Source organism: Lissotriton helveticus, chromosome 3_1 (genome assembly GCF_964261635.1).
Source record: "Lissotriton helveticus chromosome 3_1, aLisHel1.1, whole genome shotgun sequence".
Taxonomy (NCBI): domain Eukaryota; kingdom Metazoa; phylum Chordata; class Amphibia; order Caudata; family Salamandridae; genus Lissotriton; species Lissotriton helveticus.
In genome coordinates, this window is record NC_136061.1 from 177,275,391 (window position 1) to 177,288,097 (window position 12,707).

The window sequence follows — 12,707 nt, forward strand, 5'->3', positions numbered from 1 at the left end:
ATGCCATGTGTATGTGTGCATGGTGTTTATGTCCGTCTGTCTGTCAAGGGGGATGTTTTAATAATGGAAGTTATGGGCCACCAAAACGTCCACGGGAACACACATGCGCGCGCACTCGGCGTATTTCATTGCAACTCTCAGAATGATTCCCGTAATCACATCGCGTCCGGAGAGCTTTCCTCTGGGCTAAGGGTTTCTGAATCCCATGTGAAGTTTGACAAGTGCACACCACGACACTGCGCTTGACATGCAAACAGCGCCTCGGTTAATATGTGCTTGGAGAAGCCTCCCCACACACTGGCACATGTCGTCAGACGCCACGGAGGTAACAACAGGGGTTGCGCCGCGATTCCTGAATTTCATCAAGTATAAATTATGTGCACTACAACTCGCTTAAGTGCCGGCGATTTATGTGCAGGGAGGCATGCCTTTGATCTCCCATCTGCCCTCCCAGGCGCCTTTCTATTCTTGCCCGTGCTACACGCTCCGGACAAATTCAAACATTGAAACTTTGCGACCGCCACACATATTACAAGACTTTTCTGGAACTCAATTGCTTTTACTTTGGGCTTTTGTTCCGGGGCAACCTTTATCAGTGGATCTGGTGTAAGAAAGCAATGTCACTGACATTTTCTGGAAATGAATGTGAATGCGATTCTCTTAGAAAAGCCGAAGTTCTTTCGCATCTGTTGCATGGCAATCAATACATATTGTATGTACATTTTCTTGCGTAACTGCAGTTATTCAGACACCGGATATTCGTGAAAGAATAAAGTATGTATATCAGAATAAGGGCAATTTATTGTTCTTAGTGGACACTGAAATAGCAGACCACGCATTTCTGTTTAGCCAAGTTTATTACATTATATGACTTTGAGCGAAATAAAAAAACACATGTACATCGAACGTTATTAAATACAACACATGTTTACGTAAATTAGTATTTCCTGCTTTTAGCTATCGTTGAAATAAAAGTCAGTACAATTTATCTGTTTTTTAGCAGTAAGAGCATTAAAAATAGCCCAAGATAGTGTCCCTAAATTAATTTTTAAAAAGTGCAGTTTAATTAAAAGCAGACGATGGCTGTCCATGAAACGGTAATCCACAGGGTTTCTTCCAATTTGTGAAGTTTGATTTCGGGCCTCGTTTTATCTTAAAATATAAACTATATTTTTACTCAAATCCGTTCATTTTATTAGGTGTTTCTAGTGAAACACTAAGGAATATATGTTGCTTTGTTGTTTCAAACAGTGCACCCTGTGAAATGGTCGTCAGTGAAATAGTACATTATCGGCTTTGTTCTGGTTTGTGCCATTCACTTTTCGGTGACAGTTGTCAGTGGAACAATACACTCTATTTGGTTACAGTGGGTGCAGGTTATGGTTGCTATCAGGGTATTTCGACAGTATCTTGGTGCTGAGAGGCAGTAAGAGTGTGTAAAATACAACTCAAGAATCCTAACCAAGAAACAGGACAGGTCTTCCTACCTCTCTGTGTGCACTGAAAAGGCCCTGACATGTCCTGACACATTTAGCTGCTGGTATTCTGATTCTCACATTTTGGTTGGCAATGAAACATATAAACAATTCGTGCACGTAATTGTTATATATTAGTTAGTGAAAACAAAAAAACTAAATATTTTGCTTAAATTCGTGCAGTTTATTATTAGGCGAAGACGTCAGTCAACTAAGAAATTACATTTTGGTGCGATTAGTGCGGTTTATGATGAGGTGTTGGGTGCCAGTGAAAAAAAATAATATTCATTTTGCTGCCATGTGTGCAGTTTATACAGAGGATGTAGCTGCCACTGCAGTATTAAACTATATTTCATGTACAATTATTTCAGTGGGTGCTCAGTTGAGGTGTTACTAGTGAAACAGTAAATTGACTTTTGTATACATTTTGTGCAGTTTAGGAGGTGTGTGTTCTCAAGCAAAAAGCTAAATATTGTGCAACAGTTAGTGGTGTTGGATGGTTGTTACTGAAGCAATAACATGTATTTTATACATTAGAGCAGTTCAATACTTGGTCTTGGTATACACCCAATATGCTTTTTGGGTTTCGCCTGCCGAAGGCTGCGCTCTGCGCAGCTAAAATCCTATGTTGACCATAAGGACTTCGGGGACGTCCCCCGGCTCTAGCCATTGAGTGCCGGATCTGTCCGTCAAGGCCGGACCAGATTCGGGGGCGTTCCCGAGATTTTTTCCCAGGGCGGAGTTACGTTTTTTCCCGTTCCCTCCCCTTTCACTGAAAGTCTGTCCATTCCCGCCCCCTCCGTGTGCCTTTCCGCCCCCCCCCTCGCTGTCCTGTGCACGTTTCCCGCCGTCCGTGTCCTCTCCCGCCGTCCGTGTCCTCTCCTGCCCCGAATGACGGGAGAGAGGGGAGAACAAAGGAAGGAAGAACAAGCATTTACAATGCAACGGTTTCGCCTTTGGAAAAGTTAGAGCTATTGGCAATGTAAAGGACAATGCCATTTATTTATCTGTTTTCAAAACCAACACATAAATACAAATGTTGTCATTTACAATGCCAATAGCTCAAACTTTTCCAAAGGCGAAACCGTTGCATTGTAAATGCTTGTCTTGTTTTACTAAGGGTTGACGGGTGCTTGGTTGATTCTGCACAATTTTGGGCTGGTTCTGCAGGCTTTTATTATAGTAAAATGAGTTGATGTAAGCCTGTTGCAGGGATTCTGTGCCTACACAGAACTATGCACAGGAAAACAGGACCTCAGTGCATAGGGGTGTACTGACTCATCACCTTAGTACCCAAAATCCCAAACCCGACTAGCTATAGTGTCTCATTCGTTCTCCTCCAAAAATCACGAAGCTACAAATGATTAGACAACCCAGAACACAACACTCCCGACTCTCTCAGGAATCACGGTAGCAAGACATACCCTTTCGCTCGCTCACTCGTACTTGTCCACAATAAAAATTGGCAGAGTCACTATAATAGTTCAAAACGTTTATTTTAACTATCGTGCTCTACATTACAGGATACAAGCCACTACCAGCAGCAAGATTCAAACTCAAAACAATTAGCATTGTTACAATTCCATAGAGTACAAAGGGGGAAGTCATTATATAAAGACAGTGGAAAAAGGGCTATAAGGCCAAACCAACCTCCCCCAGACTGGAAGAAGTTTATTTATATAAAGGAAGATCTCTGGGCTTTGACAGCAGACCCCATACCTTAAAGCCTGAATGTAAGGTTCACATCATAGGAACAGCATAGCTCTTCTCTATGGAAAGGCTTTCTCCAAGTGTGTTAAAACAACCTGCAACCCCGTAATATCAAAGCACGAGTCTCCAGCATTGCAGCTGTGTTTAGCATGTTATGTCTAGATGCTAGGGACTGACCAGAATAGAATAACAAGGGGCAATGTTTATCGACCTTGCACATCATGTTCAGCCTAAACTCCAGGAACTTAGCAGACAACGCGAAAAGCAGTCCGTTCTCATGTGAAAGGCACAAACAGAGTCTTGCAAAAACAAAGTCAAGTAAAAAACGTGCGCAAAAGCAGCATCATGGCAGCAAAGCTCATGCTAACTAAGCAATGTCGACAACGTCCCTAAGGGCCATATAACAAGTCTCTAATTTGATTTGCGTCATACGTAAATTTTGATACATAGAGAGAAAAGGGCACAGATTTACTAACATTTCGCGTTGTGGTTGCACCACTGTTTTGTGTAACTTAGGCTTCATTGTACAGTTGCTGAATTTTATGTCTTTATTTGTTTAGGGGTGGGTGCTTTTTTATCTTTGGGACGTTTTATCATACTTATAATAGATTGACTTATTCTTTTTTTCGGAAAGTCCTGCATTGCTCATGTGTCCTGTCACCATGGGATGTTAGAGTTTCAGGTGATGTAATGAGAGTCATTAATGCAAATTGATATTGATTCAACTATGTATTTATGTTCCTCGGTAGGTGATTAACCCCGTGTTTGGCAGTGCTTGTTTGGGTAGACGAAGGAAAGTGACTAAGTCACCCTTGTTGCATGAGCTGGCACAAGAGGAGAGAGTTGATTAACCCTCTAGTTTCCAGAGACGGTCTGAGTGAGAGAAGGTGATTAACCATTCAGTTGCCAGAGTAGAACTGTGTCTCACCTGGTTTCCTGGTTCTAATAGTAATAGACGGCCCTATGACGGCTAGATATGGCATACAGTGTCGCAGGCCCCATGACCAGCTGGATAGGCAGGTCCTCGCTCAGGATGTGAGTCTGAGGTGGGGATTTTCCAGGGCGTGCCTGTCTGCACCTCAGAGATACAACAGAGAGAGAGAAATACCTGCAGGCCCTGCTCTGTCACACTATGCAGGTGGTTCAGGATCACGATCGATCAGCTGTGTGATGGCCACAGCATGCACTCTCCTGATACTCTAATGTATCTTTTAGAGCCAGGTGCAGATGTTCATTTTTCGCCCAAAGTAACAAAGCTGAATGAACTTGGTGGTTTGGCTGGGGGGCACGGAGGAGTGTTTACAGAACGGTGCTAAGAATTGCTCAGACCAGAGTATGGGAGAAACAAACACCAGACAATGAAAGGATATCGTGAATAAGTCTGGAGTATGACCTGCTGAGGTTACTTATTTATTTGATTAGTTGATTTATTTCGGTTAGTTGTTGGCTCATTTTTCATTGATCTTCATTGCATGCTAGCAATGTGATCAGATTGTGGTTTTGCACTTTACAGATAATGAAACAAACTAACCAAACGTACAGACACTAAGTGTAGATGAGAGGCCAATGATGTGGGTGATGTACCTATCAACCTACAAACACCGTCTGAAATCACACACAAAATGAATCTGGTTCAGGGCTTAGGGCCACTGCAGAACTTAGGACTCTAAAACGACAGAACTAGAGAGTCAAATATAGGGACGGAGATACAGAATCCACCAGAGTAAAAACCAGTCAGAGTCTCAAACTCCAAATAAAATGCACCGAGAAATGACTAATTATTTTCTCCTTAAAATTAAAAACATTTGCATTGAACTATCTAACTTTTTTATTTTTAAGACTTTCATATAAAACATTACTATAGGTCATCAACCACTGTCATACAGATTTGTAATGTAGGTCATATAGAGAACTGACACATTTAACCCAGGAATGGACTATTACACAATCACCGGTGAAGCCAGAAATCAACAGATGATCAACCAAAACAATGTCCAGCAATCACGCCCAGTTCACAAAGCACAATCACTCTGTTCTCCATCATCCGGAGTGTTTGTGGCCAATAACTATGAATTTAGTGGAGACAATATATCTCTGGGGCGCGAGGTGCAGGGTAGCATGGAGGAGTACGTATGCATATTAGCATCACGATACATGAGATTTCTATTCCAGTCTATGCTTGTGAGTATGGATCCCTGCCCCATCCCGTAGCTTCTCCTCACTTGTAAAAATGCCAGGGCAGCATATTTTTTGGTTTGCTTCGAAAGGCCTTTCAGAAAGCCCTGTAGGGCCTAGAGCGGTGACAGGGACAACTGAATATCTAACATTACGTAGAGAATCTTTGGAGGGGGAGGTACCTGGAAAACAACTCTCTGGTATAAAGTGGTGTCTTGTTTAGGTAGAATGAATGAAATGGTTTTATAGAGCACGCAATACCCAAATGTGTCTTAGCGCTAAACAGCGGTTTTTTTTCCCAATCCCACTGAATTTACTGTACCGACTGGAATCTTAATACTCATGTAAAGAGCTCTGCTACCCCAGGGTCTTGAAGCGCTATATAAAACTTTTCAAATAAATAAATAAATACAGATCATACCAGGAAAAACTTTTGCTCTGCCTCTCCTGTCAGTCCATATGAAACTGTGTTTTAATGTTTCCCCTGTCTGACTGTAAACCAGGAGCTTCCACATGCAAGCCATTGTGTAACAACAGTCAAAAGGACACAGTTATAACCATTCAAGCTGCTTGTATAGAGCATGAACAGTCTATTTTTGTAATCTTTCAAAACAAGGAAGTCGCTGTTTTTAAGTTCCCAGAACGCGGAAGTAGCCTCAGCTGTTGTTGCTGGGTGATATTGAGGCCGAAACTAAACAAGAAACTGCTCAAAGAATACTTTCTATTTTTCACTGCTGCCTCTGCCTCGCTTTTCTATCATTGAAAGACAAACATTATTGCTTCAAAGTATCTGTTACCATGCTGCACACTTTGTAGAATACTTCCCCGTCCTCCACATAAGAGTCACCCCTACTTCCCCGTGTTGGAATCTCTACACCTGTTCCTCTAAGTAGACCACTGCAACACTTTTTAAACCCCTGTGCAGCCTTCTGATGCCCTTTTACACGTGGCCCTCAACCATATAAAACACCAATAAATAAAACCCATGTTGGACCTTAGGGTAATTCTAGTAAATAGGCTTTCGTTCTAGAGGTGGCTGCAGGTCTGTAGGAGTCCTAGCACTGTTGTATGTCAGGTTGTCTACTGGAACAGGGGACAGTGGACTTTGAAAGGGTTTGAGAACCACTGAAGGTGCTTTACTATACATCGGATAGTGGTGTCTGGTGAACTTTGAAAGGAGTGGGACAATTTCCACCTAGCAGGCAAAGCTAATGAATAGATTTACCGCAGTATTGGTAGGGGGAGGGGGTTAGAATCCCCCAAAGGTACATTATACAATACTGCTTCCCCATACATTTGTGTTAGAGATCGGTCCAAAGGTGTATCAAGCAAGACCTGACATGACTGCCGCTCATTGTTTAGGTGCTGCATTAGCCAAGACCTTGGATTTTACCTACGTATCTATTTCTGCATTTTACATTTAATATACTTACATATGGTGGCATACATTCATTGGTTTGTTAATGTGTCATTAACTTTTTACTTCTGCCAACTACAGCTTCCAGCTGGGGGCAATGGGCGCAGTCCCTTCAGCCACTGGCTAACTACACTGTGAGTGACATCTTGCTCTTTCACCAGCAGTGAGGGAGCTAGACCTTTGACCGCCTGTGGTGGCCTCTGCGTTTGCCGCCACATGATGGCAGGGGGAGGGGAGCTGGTGATTTCTTGCGAAGTCCGAAGGTTGGGAGAGGGGTGCTGGCGAGCCCTGCGTTTGCCAAGGAGGCCGCAGGTAAGAGTGGGGGAAGAGACAGCAACCCGCCCCTCCTTGACACACCACTGTTCACCAGGAGCACATACACCCACAAAGTAGTTCCCTTCGGACCTAGGGATTACTATTGCAATGTGTACTTATTGAGGCCAAAAATTCGTTTTGCTCTTAGACAATGGGCCATATGTATCAAAAAAGAGTTTTGCGATTCTCAAATTGCGAATTTTAACGAATCGCAATTAGAGATTCGCAAACTGCAATGTATGTAGGATTTGCTAAAAATGTTGTGAATCCTACATATTCTTTATTTGCGAATCGAAAATTAAGATTTGCAATTAAGGAATACCTTCCCCTTCATTCCTATGGGCTAGGAGGCCCATAGGAATGAATGGAAAGACATTCTCAATTTGCGATTATCAATTAGAGAATCGCAAATTGAGAATGCAATTTCAAGGTTGCAAGGGTGCCAAAAGGACACCCTGTTGCACCCCTGAAATATGCATGTGTGCACATTTTGCGCACAAACATGCCCCAAGGGCATGTTTGGCATATGTGCGACAAAAGGCACTTTTAAAATATAAAAAAGTGCTTTTTTTAAAGAACTATTGCAAATTACCACCAACTTCAAGTTGGTGGTAATTTGCAATTCCTTAAGGCCAAATAGCAAATTTCTGTTGCTTCCAGAGTTGCATTTAAGGAATCGCAATTTGCAATTCCTTAATTGTATTCACAAAATAGAGAATCACAAATGTAGCAATTCTTTATTTTGCAATGGCCTTTTGGAATTATACATCCTAAAAGGCTTTTTCCAATTCGCAAACGGGCCGATTCTGACAATCTGCCCGTTTGCAAACGGGAAAAAGGCCTTGATACATGTGGCCCAATGTTTGTTATAATGGTGGGAGCATAGCAGTTTCCACAACAATAACGTTTTACAAAAACCATGAAAAAAACAAGCATTGACACTGCCATAGGGCATACAGACAGGCAGGCAACGCCCGGCTTATTAGCTTTGCTGGTGCTTGTTCAAGATACATGTAGCATCTTGCTTCAGTTCTTCTTCTGATGTCATTTCTATATCATACCATTCGAAAGTACATTCTTGGTCTTGTTTTAGAACTGAGGATTAACTTGAAGGTGGTAACTGGGAACACAAAAATGTGCACATACATCACAATCAGGTAACATACAGGTGGGCCATTCCTCGTGGGCTCAGGCACCTGAGCTCCATATAGATTATAGAGACCTCAGTGGTTCAGACGTCACAAGCCTTACAAGCTAAGGTGCCACGTAGCAGCCACAATGATAATAAAATCATATTAAGGTATATCAATGTAGTGATGACAGTCTTGCACATAAGTCATGTAGTGAGAGCTATGGTGGTACCTACCGTCTAGCACCAAGGAGATCAACCAATCAGGGATGGTACTCATCTCAGCATGACGTCTAACTAAAACACCAACTTTACAAATATCATGTAAGTGTACAGTTTTTCCTTAAATATCAGCTTGCCATTTTTCATGATAGTTATTTTTCTCCAACAATCCTGTTTTTCACTGTGGTTAAATACAAGGAATCCACCCAAAACATCTTGTGATGGCAAATAACACGTTTTCAATCTCAAAATACCCTCTTTCCTTTTTCGTAAAATCTGAATTGGCCTCCCAAATATCAGCTTGTTGTTTTCTGTCTACACCATCACTGACAGGTTTTGCCACATATTCCCATGTATGCCCAATAGATGCAAGCAATATTTTTCATGAGCCAGCAGTACTCACATGTTAGCGATGGTCTCCTGATGCCAATGATGCCCATCTAAGCCAAAGATGGCCACCCAAAGTTATAGACTGCCACCATTACCAGTACTATTGTTGTGCACTGGTAACCACCACTTTGCCAACCATACGCAGAATATGGCAGTGATAGCCAAACTTAACAAGTCATCATTATGCCAGGGAAAAGTAGAACTATGATGGAGGGGGCCACCATTATGCCATGAGTGTCCACAATATGTCAGGGCACAATGTCTGCGATGGACATCCACGATTATGCCAGGGATGACTATCACTATGTCTTGAATGGACTTCATTTTGGTTATCAGGTATTGCTTCCATGATGCCAACGGTGCATAGTATATGCCCAGGCTTGCCCTCGCTCTCCCCCGCTCCGCTTTCCCACTCTTTCCAACCCCCCCTCCGCTCCCCGCCGCTGCCCTCCTGTGGCCCCGCCCCCTTCTCCTGTCTCCCGCTCCCCATTTGCCGCCCCGCTCCCGCCTCCCAGCTGCTCCTCCCTCCCACTTCACCATAAATGGCGGGGACCGCGCGTACGCACAGCAGGCGCGCCAAAGGCAAGTCCGTCGACGCCCGTCCACGCCTGGACCGCGCCCAGCGCCAGAACCCCTGGACCCCGCCAGAGCCAGCCAACTCGACTGAGCTACGACGCCGCCACCCTCCACGCACTCAACACCGGCCGACATCCAGCCTGCTACCAAGCCACCCCGAAACGCACCCACGGAGCCTTCACCTGCCACGCCTGCTACTTCACCTGCACTCGGTCCTGCACCGCGCCAGCCAAACCAGCCGCCAACAACAACCACCTCAAGTGCATCCTGCTCAACACCCGCTCCATCCACAGGCACGCCGTCGAACTATGGGACCTCCTGGACAAAACGGCACCAGACGTCGCCTTCTTCACAGAAACCTGGATGAGGGCCTCCTCAGCCCCCGACATCGCCATTGCCATCCCGGACGGCTACAAGATCATCCGGAGGGACTGCGTCAACCAGACCGGAGGAGGCAACGCCATCGCCCACAGAAACACTATCCGCATCACGACCAACACCGACGACACCCTCGCCACCACAGAGCACCTGCACTTCCAGATTCACACAGACCCCAAGACCACCCTCAGAGGAACCCTCATCTACAGACACCCTGGACCACGCTCACACTTCAGCGAGGCCATCGCAGACTTCATCAGCCCGCTCGCCCTCGCCTCCCCTGACTACATCCTCCTAGGAGACCTCAACTTCCACCTGGAGAACGACCAGGACAACAACACCACCACCCTACTAGACAACCTCGCCAACAAGCAACTGGTCAACACCCCCACCCATTACGCCGGCCACACGCTCGACCCCGTCTTCTCCTCCAGCAACCACATCTCCTTCAGCCACACCACCGAGCTCCACTGGACCGACCACAGCTGCGTACACTTCAACTTCAGGAAAACAACGACTCACCACCACCCTCAACAAACCCCCCGAAGATCACCACCGACCGACTCACCACCTGCTTGAGCCTAAACCCTCCCACCAACACCACGGACCCCAATGAAGGAGCCCGCAACCTCACACAGTGAATCACCAACTGCGCCGACACCCTTGCTCCACTGAAAAACCCTCCCAGCAACCTCAACAGCAAGAAAGCCGCGTGGTTCACCAACGATCTCAAAGACTCCAAGAAATCCTGCTGTGACCTCGAGAAAGCCTGGCGCCACAACTAGTCAACGGAAAACATGACAGCCCTCAAGAATGCCACCCGCAAACACAACCAGCTGATCCGCACCACCAAAAGGTCATCCTTCAGAGAACGACTGGACAACAACAGCCACAACAGTAAGGAACTCTTCAACGTCGTGAAAGAGCTCTCCAATCCCAATGCCAGCAACAACAACATCACGCCTTCTCAAGACCTCTGCAACTCTCTGGCCACCTTTTTTTCACCGTAAGATCGTCGACATACACAACAGCTTTGGCGCTCAGAACTCGTACCCCACCACCGAACCTACACCCCCCACCACCACCCTGTGCGCCTGGACTCAGGTCAGCACAGAAGATACCACCCACGCGATGAACACCATCCACTCGGGCTCCCCAGCCGATCCCTGCCCACACCGCATCTTCAACAAGGCCGACTCCATCATCGCACCCAAACTTCGGGACTTCATCAACAACTCCTTCATATCTGCCACCTTCCCGGAGAGCTGGAAGCACGCAGAGATCAGCGTCCTCCTGAAGAAACCCACCGCAGGCCCCTCAGACCTCAAGAACTTCCGCCCCATCTCGCTCCTTCCCTTCCCTGCAAAATTCATCGAGAAAACCGTCAACAAACAGCTGACAGCCTTCCTGGAGACGAACGGCTCCCTCGACCCATCGCAGTCCGGATTCCGAGCGAACCACAGCACCGAGACCGCCCTCATCGCGGCCACCGACGACATCCGGACCCTGCTGGACAACGGAGAAACCGCTGCCCTCGTCCTGCTCGACCTTTCGGCCGCGTTCGACACGGTGTGCCACCGCACCCTGACAACCCGGCTCCGCCACGCCGGGATCCAAGGAAAGGCCCTGGAATGGATCACCTCCTTCCTCTCTGACAGAACCCAAAGAGTCCGTCTTCCGCTCTTCCTCGCAGAAGCCACCAAGATCATCTGCGGCGTACCTCAAGGCTCCTCGCTCAGCCCCACCCGCTTCAACGTCTACATGAGCCCCCTCGCAGCCATCGCACGCAAGCACAACCTCAACATCATCTCCTACGCCGACGATACCCAACTGATCCTCTCCCTCACCAACGACCCCACCTCCGCCAGAGCCAGCTTCCAGGACGGAATGAAAGACATCGCAGACTGGATGAACCTCAGCCGCCTGAAACTGAACTCAGACAAGACGGAAGTCCTCATCCTCGGCCCATCCATCTCCGCCTGGGACGACTCCTGGTGGCCCCCTGCTCTGGGCCCCCCACCCAAGGCCACGGACCACGCACGCAACCTGGGCTTCATCCTTGACTCCTCCCTCACGATGGCCAGGCAAGTTAACGCCTTTACCCCCTCCTGCTTCAACACACTCCGCATGCTCCGTAAGATCTTCCGCTGGATCCCCACTGGAACCAGGAAACCGGTCACCCAGGCCCTCGTCACCAGCCATCTGGACTACGGGAACGCCCTCTACGCTGGGCCCACCGCCAAACTACAGAAAAAACTCCTGCGCATCCAGAACGCCTCAGCACGACTCGTCTTGGACATCCCCCGACACAGCCACATCTCCGCCCACCTGAGGGACCTGCACTGGCTCCCCGTCAGCAAGAGGATCACGTTCAGACTCCTCACCCACGCACACAAGGCTCTCCACGACTTGGGCCCCGAATACCTCAACAACCGCCTCACGTTCTACACACCAACCCGCCAGCTCCGCTCCGGCAGCCACGCCCTCACCACCGTCCCACGGATCCGCAGAACCACCACCGGAGGAAGATCCTTCACCTACCTGGCGGCCAAGACCTGGAACACCCTCCCCGCCCACCTACGTCTCACCCAGGACCATCTCTCCTTCAGGAAGCAACTCAAGACCTGGCTTTTCGAGCAGTAGCAGCCCCCCCTCCCCGCGCCTTGAGACCCTAGCGGGTGAGTAGCGCGCTTTACAAATGTTCTTGATTGATTGATTGATATGCTGAGGATATCAACAGCATCCCAAGCCGCTGTTATACTTGTGTTGGCCAGGATTTGACCATTACACCGTAGAGTATGGTCTGAGTTGTTGGGGATGAGTCTTATGCAAAGGGTGAAAGGGTCTTACTTTTGGGTGCAGTCAGATGTGTCCACTCGGAGTCATACACCTTGGAGGAAAGTTTCATTGTATGGGTGTG

At 47.0% G+C, this 12,707-nt stretch overlaps 1 protein-coding gene across 1 annotated transcript in view; it reads left to right on the top strand.

Moving 5' to 3' along the window:
• LOC144822247 (claudin-4-like) overlaps nt 1-12,707 on the top strand; it is a 321,452-nt gene that overhangs the window by 200,859 nt on the left and 107,886 nt on the right. The window lies entirely within an intron of this gene.